Source organism: Salmo salar, chromosome ssa25 (genome assembly GCF_905237065.1).
Source record: "Salmo salar chromosome ssa25, Ssal_v3.1, whole genome shotgun sequence".
Taxonomy (NCBI): Eukaryota; Metazoa; Chordata; class Actinopteri; order Salmoniformes; family Salmonidae; genus Salmo; species Salmo salar.
Window position 1 is genome coordinate 14,550,054 of NC_059466.1, and position 8,343 is coordinate 14,558,396.

General features: G+C 42.5%; 1 pseudogene; it reads right to left on the minus strand.

The window, feature by feature from the left end:
- Positions 1-3,060: 3,060 nt before the first annotated feature.
- On the minus strand, positions 3,061-6,810 carry LOC106586080 (mRNA N(3)-methylcytidine methyltransferase METTL8-like; annotated as a pseudogene).
- Positions 6,811-8,343: the final 1,533 nt, after the last annotated feature.

The following is an 8,343-nucleotide window of genomic DNA, read 5'->3' on the forward strand; positions in this document are numbered from 1 at the left end:
CGGACGACGCTGGGCCAGTTGTGCGCCTCCCAATCACACCGGATGTGATACAGCCTGGACTTGAGAAACAGATGCCTCACAAGTCCTCAACTGGCAGCTTCATTAAATAAACTCAGCAAAAAAAGAAACGTCCTCTCACTGTCAACTGCGTTTATTTTCAGTAAAATTAACATGTGTAAATATTTGTATGAACATAAGATTCAACAACTGAGATATAAACTGAACAAGTTCCACAGACATGTGACTAATAGAAATGGAATAATGTGTCCCTGAACAAAGGGGGGTCAAAATCAAAAGTAACAGTCAGTATCTGGTGTGGCCACCAGCTGCATTAAGTACTGCAGTGCATCTCCTCCTCATGGACTGCACCCGATTTGCCTGTTCTTGCTGTGAGATGTTTCTGGAGGGAATGGCCCTAGCCCTCACCCTCCGATCCAACATGTCCCAGATGTGATCAATGGGATGAGATCCGGGCTCTTTGCTGGCCATGGCAGAACACTGACTTTCCTGTCTTGCAGGAAATCACGCACAGAACGAGCAGTATGGAGGATGTCTTCCCTGTAACGCACAGCATTGAGATTGCCTGCAATGACAACAAGCTCAGTCCGATGATGCTGTGACACACCGCTGCAGACCATGACAGACCCTCCACCACAAAATAGATCCCGCTCCAGAGTACAGGCCTCGGTGTAATGCTCATTCCTTCGACGATAAATGCGAATCCGACCATCACCCCTGGTGAGACAAAACCGCGACTCGTCAGTGAAGAGCACTTTTTGCCAGTCCTGCCTCCAGCGACGGTGGGTTTGTGCCCATAGGCGACGTTGTTGCCAGTGATGTCTGGTGAGGACCTGCCTTACAACAGGCCTACAAGGCCTCAGTCCAGCCTCTCTCAGCCTATTGAAGACAGTCTGAGCACTGATGGAGAGATTGTGTGTTCCTAGTGTAACTCGGGCAGTTGTTGTGCCATCCTGTACCTGTCCCGCAGGTCTGATGTTCAGATGTACCGATCCTGTGAAGGTGTTGTTACACGTGGTTTGCCACTGCGAGGATGATCAGCTGTCCGTCCTTTCTCCCTGGTGCGCTGTCTTAGGCATCTCACAGTACAGACATTGCAATTTATTGCCCTGGCCACATTTGCAGTCCTCATGCCTCCTTGCAGCATGCCTAAGACACGTTCACGCAGATGAGCAGGGACCCTGGGCCTCTTTCTTTTGGTGTTTTTCAGAATCAGTAGAAAGGCCTCTTTAGTGTCCTAAGTTTTCACAACTGTGACCTTAATTGTCTACCATCTGCAAGCTGTTAGTGTCTTAACGACAGTTCCACAGGTGCATGTTCATTAATTGTTTATGGTTCATTGAACAAGCATGGGAAACAGTGTTTAAACCCTTTACAATGAAGATCTGTGAAGTTATTTGGATTTTTACGAATTATCTTTGAAAGACAGGGTCCTGAAAAAGGGACATTTCTTTTTTTTGCTGAGTTTAGTACCTGCAAAAAGAGGCGACTCCGGGATGCTGGCCTTCAAGGCGGAGTTGCAAAGAAAAAGCCATATCTCAGACTGGCCCATAAAAATAAAATATTAAGATGGGAAAAAGAACACAGACACTGGACAGAGGAACTCTGCCTAGAAGGCCAGCATCTTGGAGTCACCTCTTCGCTGTTGACATTGAGAGTGGTGTTTTGCGGGTACTATTTAATGAAGCTGCCAGTTGAGGACTTGTGAGGCGTCTGTTTCTTGAACTAGACTCTCTAATGTACTTGTCCTTTTGCTCAGTTGTGCACCGGAGCCTCCCACTCCTCTTTCTATTCTGGTTAGAGACAGTTTGCTCTGTTCTGTTTAGGGAGTAGTACACAGTGTTGTACGAGATCTTCAGTTTCTTGGCAATTTCTCGCATGGAATAGCCTTCATATCTCAGAACAAGAATAGACTGACGAGTTTCAGAGGAAAGTTCTTTGTTTCTGGCCATTTTGAGCCTGTAATTGAACCCACAAATGTTGATGCTCCAGATACTCAACTAGTCTAAAGAAGGCCAGTTTTATTGCTTCTTTAATCAGAACAACAGTTTTCAGCTGTGCTAACATAATTGCAAAAGGGTTTTCTAATGATCAATTAGCCTTTTAAAATGATAAACGTGGATTAGCTAACACAACGTGCCATTGGAACATAGGAGTGATGGTTTCTGATAATGGGCCTCTGTACACCTGTGTAGATATTCCATAAAAAACATCAGTTTCCAGCTACAATAGTCATTTACAACATTAACAATGTCTGCACTGTAATTCTGATCAATTTTATGTTATTTTAATGGACAAAAAATGTCATTTTCTTTCAAAATCAAGGACATTTCTAAGTGACTCCAAACTTTTGAACGGTAGTCTATGTATAATGTATAATGCAGAGGCCTCTTTGATTTTCATTTAATTGAAGAGGTAAGGGAGGCTGCTGTGACTGAGTCCTATAAGGTTTTAAAGAGAAACTATAATTAACTGTAGATGATAGATGTTATCTGCACAACATACCAATACCAATTGTACATGCCTTTGTGTGCCTCCTGGTCAGTATACCTGCAGACTCAGACACACACAAAAGTGAGCAGTTCAATCATCTGCACCAAATGCAGCTATAGCCTTTAACATATTCTTACACCTCTTTGTTGGTTGATATCCATTAAATTGTGTCAAACAACCCTGCCATTTGTACAAATATGAAAAGATAAATGGTATGATCATAAAACAATATAAATGTAGATCATACAAGGGACAAACCTTACCTTAAATTGAGAAGATCTTTACATTTTTCAGTTAAGTGCCTGCACCTGCTGTCATCTCAAATTCAAATCCAAAGGTTTCAGTTGGGCAGTTAGGTTCCTTCAAGAACCCCCAGGAGGTTCCTCGATGAACCCCACCTCATTTGAGGTTCTTGGAAGAACCTTTTGTTGGGCATTTTTCAGAGCCAAGAATCCTAAGATTCTTCAAGGAACTTTTAGGATCTTAGAAGGACCCTTGTTGGACCCCCAAATTTTTTGAGTGTACTCCACAACTTTGGAAAATAATGTTTCATCTAGGAAGCATGCGGACGCCTTTAGAGGGCCTGTTTTTGGAGGGTGGAGAGGGTTGGGTTAGTAATGACATTCAGACAAAGCATGGGGAAAGGGGGGAGGGATGGTGGGGTTGGGTGGGGGGCTGACAGGTGACCTTCACCTACCACTCAGGTGAATGGAGAAGAGCACGAAGACTAGCAGAATAACATCCAGGCTCAGTGGAAGGAAGGGAAAGGAGTCCACCTCGTCACATCGATATGTTACAATTCAACTCATTCATTGGTTAAATGTAGTGGATAACTTCAGACCTACTGATGAGCTCTTATTAAAGGCGATTTGGATAATTCAAACCTAATTGAAAGGCAGAAAAATATGCCCCTGAATGTATTGATAAGCTCCTCAAAGACCTACAGTCCTACAGTATAGTTACATAAACCCACAGATTAGGCATTATGTGAGAATGTAATTATTTTCATCCTTAGAAGAAAAACAGTCATGTTTAATGTAAGCAATTTTGAATAAAAAACTATTATTCACTTATTTCTTACAGTAGCTGAAAAAGGCATTACCATTCTGAGGTTAAAAGTGCTCTTCAAAACCTGCAGACAGATCATTTTACTGCAAGTCTCAAGAGGAGTTGCTATGGAAACTGAACTACTCCCCCCAAAAAATGACTCTGTAGTGGCAAGACAGACTAAATCACCACTAAAAGGTGCATATAACTGAAGGCACCCGTAAATACACCAGTACATTACAGTATAGTCTGAAAGAATTAGATAATTTAGCTATTATGAGGTAGTTACTCAACCGGCAATAGAATTAGCAATGTGAACAAACTAGCCGTTTTCTAGTGTTTCATGAGTAGATTCCATTAATTGAGCAACATCATGTTAAGCTCTTAAATAGTCTTGGAAAGAATTGCACCCATAAATTGCAAAGCAACTGGCAACAGATAAGGATAAATGTAACAACCTCTAATGAGGGCACACAGTCTGTTCCTGGTAGATTGCTCTGTTCTGCATCTCTCAGCGCTGTTTTGCAGTGAAGGATTCTGTACAATAATGCCTGGACTGCTGATCATGGCCATTTGATAAAAGACAGTCCATTGCAAGGGATAAAAGACTGTCCATTCCAAGAGCATCAAATGTCCACCAGGCATCAAAGCAAGAAAGGTGTGATAGCAGACATTTTGAGTAGAGAAGGATAATCACAAATATGCGAAAAACGCCTGTTTGTCATTACAAACAGATTGAAAGGTTCTGTATTTCTTTTCTTAGTCAACCTTGTGTTCTGTTTCTTTGTGTTCTTGAACGTAGCCCCATCTTTCATTTTTGTTTATTGATTTCACCTGTTGTTAGTTACTCAACTGGTCTCATCAGCTCCTTATTTAGTTCAGTTCATTCTGTTTGTGCCTTTTTAGGTATTGTTCGTTTTGACTCTACTAAGCCTTTTCCTAGCTCGTTTGTGAGAACCAGTTATAACCTTCAGTCCTAGTTTTGATTCACCTGCCTGTTTGCTTACCTGTGTATGACCATTGCCTGCCTGTGACCACGATTCCTGCCTTCTGCAAAGGCGAAATAAACTCCTGCCGGCCTCTGCGCGTGAATGAATCTACACCTTTTTTCTCCCTGAGTATTCATTACAGACAGCGTGAGGCTAACGTACCTGCAGTATAAGAATGCCCCTGTCTCTGCAAGACAGCAACACAGAGAGGGAACTTGTCAGGTTAATTTCATATAATTTTCACAAACACCAAATCAAAATGGAGTAGGGATATAAGATTTAATTGTATAATGACAGGTAGATTTAATCGATTGGCATTCAGTGACTTAACTGTAGTAGTCGGTAAATATTTACTGATCAAATTGCTCTTAATCACACACCAGGCAGGTAGACTGAGGGACTAATATATTTGCTATCAGATAACATACACTCCATATAATTCAAGAGTCATTCATAGGATTATTCATGCAGGTCAAGGTTAAACACTTCCTCTTCATTATTTTCCTCCCCTAGGCTTGCCAAGCCCTCTGGACAAAATATTCTATGTAAGATGACATCATGCTTTAGCGCAGGTTGTCTGCATAACAAAGCAAATATCAAAACATTTGCCATCAACAAAGACAACCTTATTCTAAAATGAGTAAGAAAAGTAAACCATTTAACCCCACAGACTCAGTTTGACATCATGCATCAATACATGTTTCTGATCAGTGTATAAAATACTAATTTAGACTGGATAAAATATGTATAATGTATAATGTTGTACTTAATAGAGCTGACAATAGGAAACACACTGTTACCAGCCACACATACAACGACAAATAACATTCTGTCAAAATAGAAACTTGACTCCTACTGATCCAGTGAAATCAACACAATTTACAAGAGTTCATTCGTCTTGCCATTTATTCTAACTACATACTATTTGAACTGTGTAGTGGATGAGGGATAAAAGCAAGATGAAAATGTCTATAAGATCCTGAAAGTTGCATGTTCACCTGGGAAAGAGCTGGTCTGCATTGCAGCCACTGCAGTGTCTCTCCCATCTTGGTTACAGGACTGCTGGCAATCACTTGTCTGTGGATCTATGTGCTGGTGAGTGGGTGCATGCTACCGTTGCTGCCCCATCTCTGTGTCCCTGCCGGACACACCAGGCTCTGGGCATGGGGCCCGCAGCCCACACTGTCTCTCCTCAGTAGCACTGCTCTCTGGCCCTAAAGAAAGAAGCTCTCGGAACTCCAAGAACAGCCACTTGCGATCTTTAAAGAACTTGTCCTGGTGCATCTCATAAAAGCTTTCCCAGTATTTACAGGCGTCTATGTCATATTTGCCTGAGTGGGTATGAAGAACAAAAACTACAGGGGGATGAAGAACAAAAACTACAGGGGGATGAAGAACAAAAACTACATAATTATTAGTTTTCATACAATCAAAATGAAGAACAGAATTTGCTAGGAACGTTTAGAAAAGGGTTACCTTGCTCTTGTAATAGAATGTGTATTCTCGTCTGGCTTTTTCTCGCTTTTTCTTTTTCTTCCTCAGACCATTTCACATGGTCCTTAACATTTTTAACATGAATGTTTTTAACATGAATGTATGCTTGATCCAAAATACACTGCTGTGCCATTTGACACAGTATATTATCAACTTTAGACTTCACATTGAAAAAAGCACTGAATGAAAATAATAGATGTGCAAACACATATCACATGTTATGCTGACAGAAGTCCCAAAGGAGCAGGGGGGTCATCCCCCTCTGCTGTTTAGTCTGCATGGAACCCTGTCCCAACCCATAGCCACTGAGGCTAGGGAGGGTGTCGTGATCCTCTCATTTAGCCTATGGATTGGGAAACCAGGCAAGAAACCACCAAAATTTGAATGGTTGTCTAAATGCAAATACGCCACAACATACAGTTTGGGGAACAGTCCCAAAATGTTTTGCATGCCAGTAGTCAAGTTTTCAACATATTGGACTTTCAAGAAGTAAAGTGTCACCAGCCACATCATCATGATGATGTAGCAAGTGACACTTTGGGTTTGTTCGACATTGCAGCCGACAGTGAAGGCGACCTCTGACTTATTGATCTACAAAGGACCTTGCATCATAAATAACTACTCATTATTATTTGTAGATCAGTCAGTCAGTCACAATTTACCCATGATACATTATAGGTGTTTTGGAATAACCATTGTTAGAGGCTATCCTGCCCATGATATACTAGACAACCTACACATGGCCACATTCGTAAAAAGTGCCATCCATCGTTGCCATGTCCACAGTTTTCCTGAAAAATTGGTCTACTTTGAAAATTACGTTGCGGTTGAAAATGTATCCGCTGTAATTGTTGCAACCCCTATTATTAGCCTGTTCAACCTCTCTTTCGTATCGTCTGAGTACCCTAAAGATTGGAAAGCTGCCGCAGTCATCCCCCTCTTCAAAGGGGGAGACACTCTAGACCTAAACTGTTACAGACCCATATCTATCCGGCCCTGTCTTTTTCTAGAGTCTTCGAAAGCCAAGTTAACAAACAGATCACCGACCATTTCGAATCCCACCGTACCTTCTCCGCTATGAAATCTGGTTTCCGAGCTGGTCATGGGTGCACCTCAGCTATGCTCAAGGTCCTAAACAATATCATAACTGCCATCGATAAAAGACAGTACTGTGCAGTCGTCTTCATAGACCTGGCCAAGGCTTTCGACTCTGTCCATCACCGTATTCTTATTGGCAGACTCAATAGCCTTGGTTTCTCAAATGACTGCCTCGCCTGGTTCACCAACTACTTCTCAGATACAGTTCAGTGTGACAAATTGGAGGGCCTGTTGTCCGGACCTCTGGCAGTCTCTATTGGGGTGCCACAGGGTTCAATTCTCGGGCTGACTCTTTTCTCTGTATATATCAATGATGTCGCTCTTGCTGCTGGTGATTCTCTCATCCACCTCTACACAGACAATACCATTCTGTATACTTCTGGCCCTTCTTTGGACACCGTGTTAACAAACCTCCAAACGAGCTTCAATGCCATACAACACTCCTTCCGTGGCCTCCAACTGCTCTTAAATGCTAGTAAAACTAAATGCATGCTCTTCAACCGATCGCTGCCCGCACCTGCCCGCCCGACTAGCATCACTACTCTGGATGGTTCTGACTTAGAATATGTGGACAACTACAAATACTTAGGTGTCTGGTTAGACTGTAAACTCTCCTTCCAGACTCACATTAAGCATCTCCAATCCAAAAACATACCCTCGTAAAACTGACTATCCTACCGATCCTGGACTTTGGCGATATCATTTACAAAATAGTCTCCAACACTCTACTCAGCAAATCGAATGCAGTCTATCACAGTGCCATCCGTTTTGTCACCAAAGCCCCACATATTACCCACCACTGCAACCTGTATGCTCTCGTTGGCAGGCCCTCGCTTCATTTTCGCCGCCAAACCCACTGGCTCCAGGTCATCTATAAGTCTTTACTAGGTAAAGCCCCGCCTTATCTTAGCTCACTGGTCAGCATAGCAACACCCACTCGTAGCACACGCTCCAGCAGGTATATTTCACTGGTCGTCCCCAAAGCCAACACCTCTATGGTCGCCTTTCCTTCCAGTTCTGTGCTGCCAATGACTGGAACGAATTGCAAAAAGTACTGAAGTTGGAAACTTATATCTCCCTCACTAACTTTAAGCATCAGCTGTCAGAGCAGCTTACCGATCACGGCACCTGTACACAGCCCATCTGTAAATAGCCCACTCAACTACCTCATCCCCATATTGTTATGTATTTTTGCTCTTTCGCA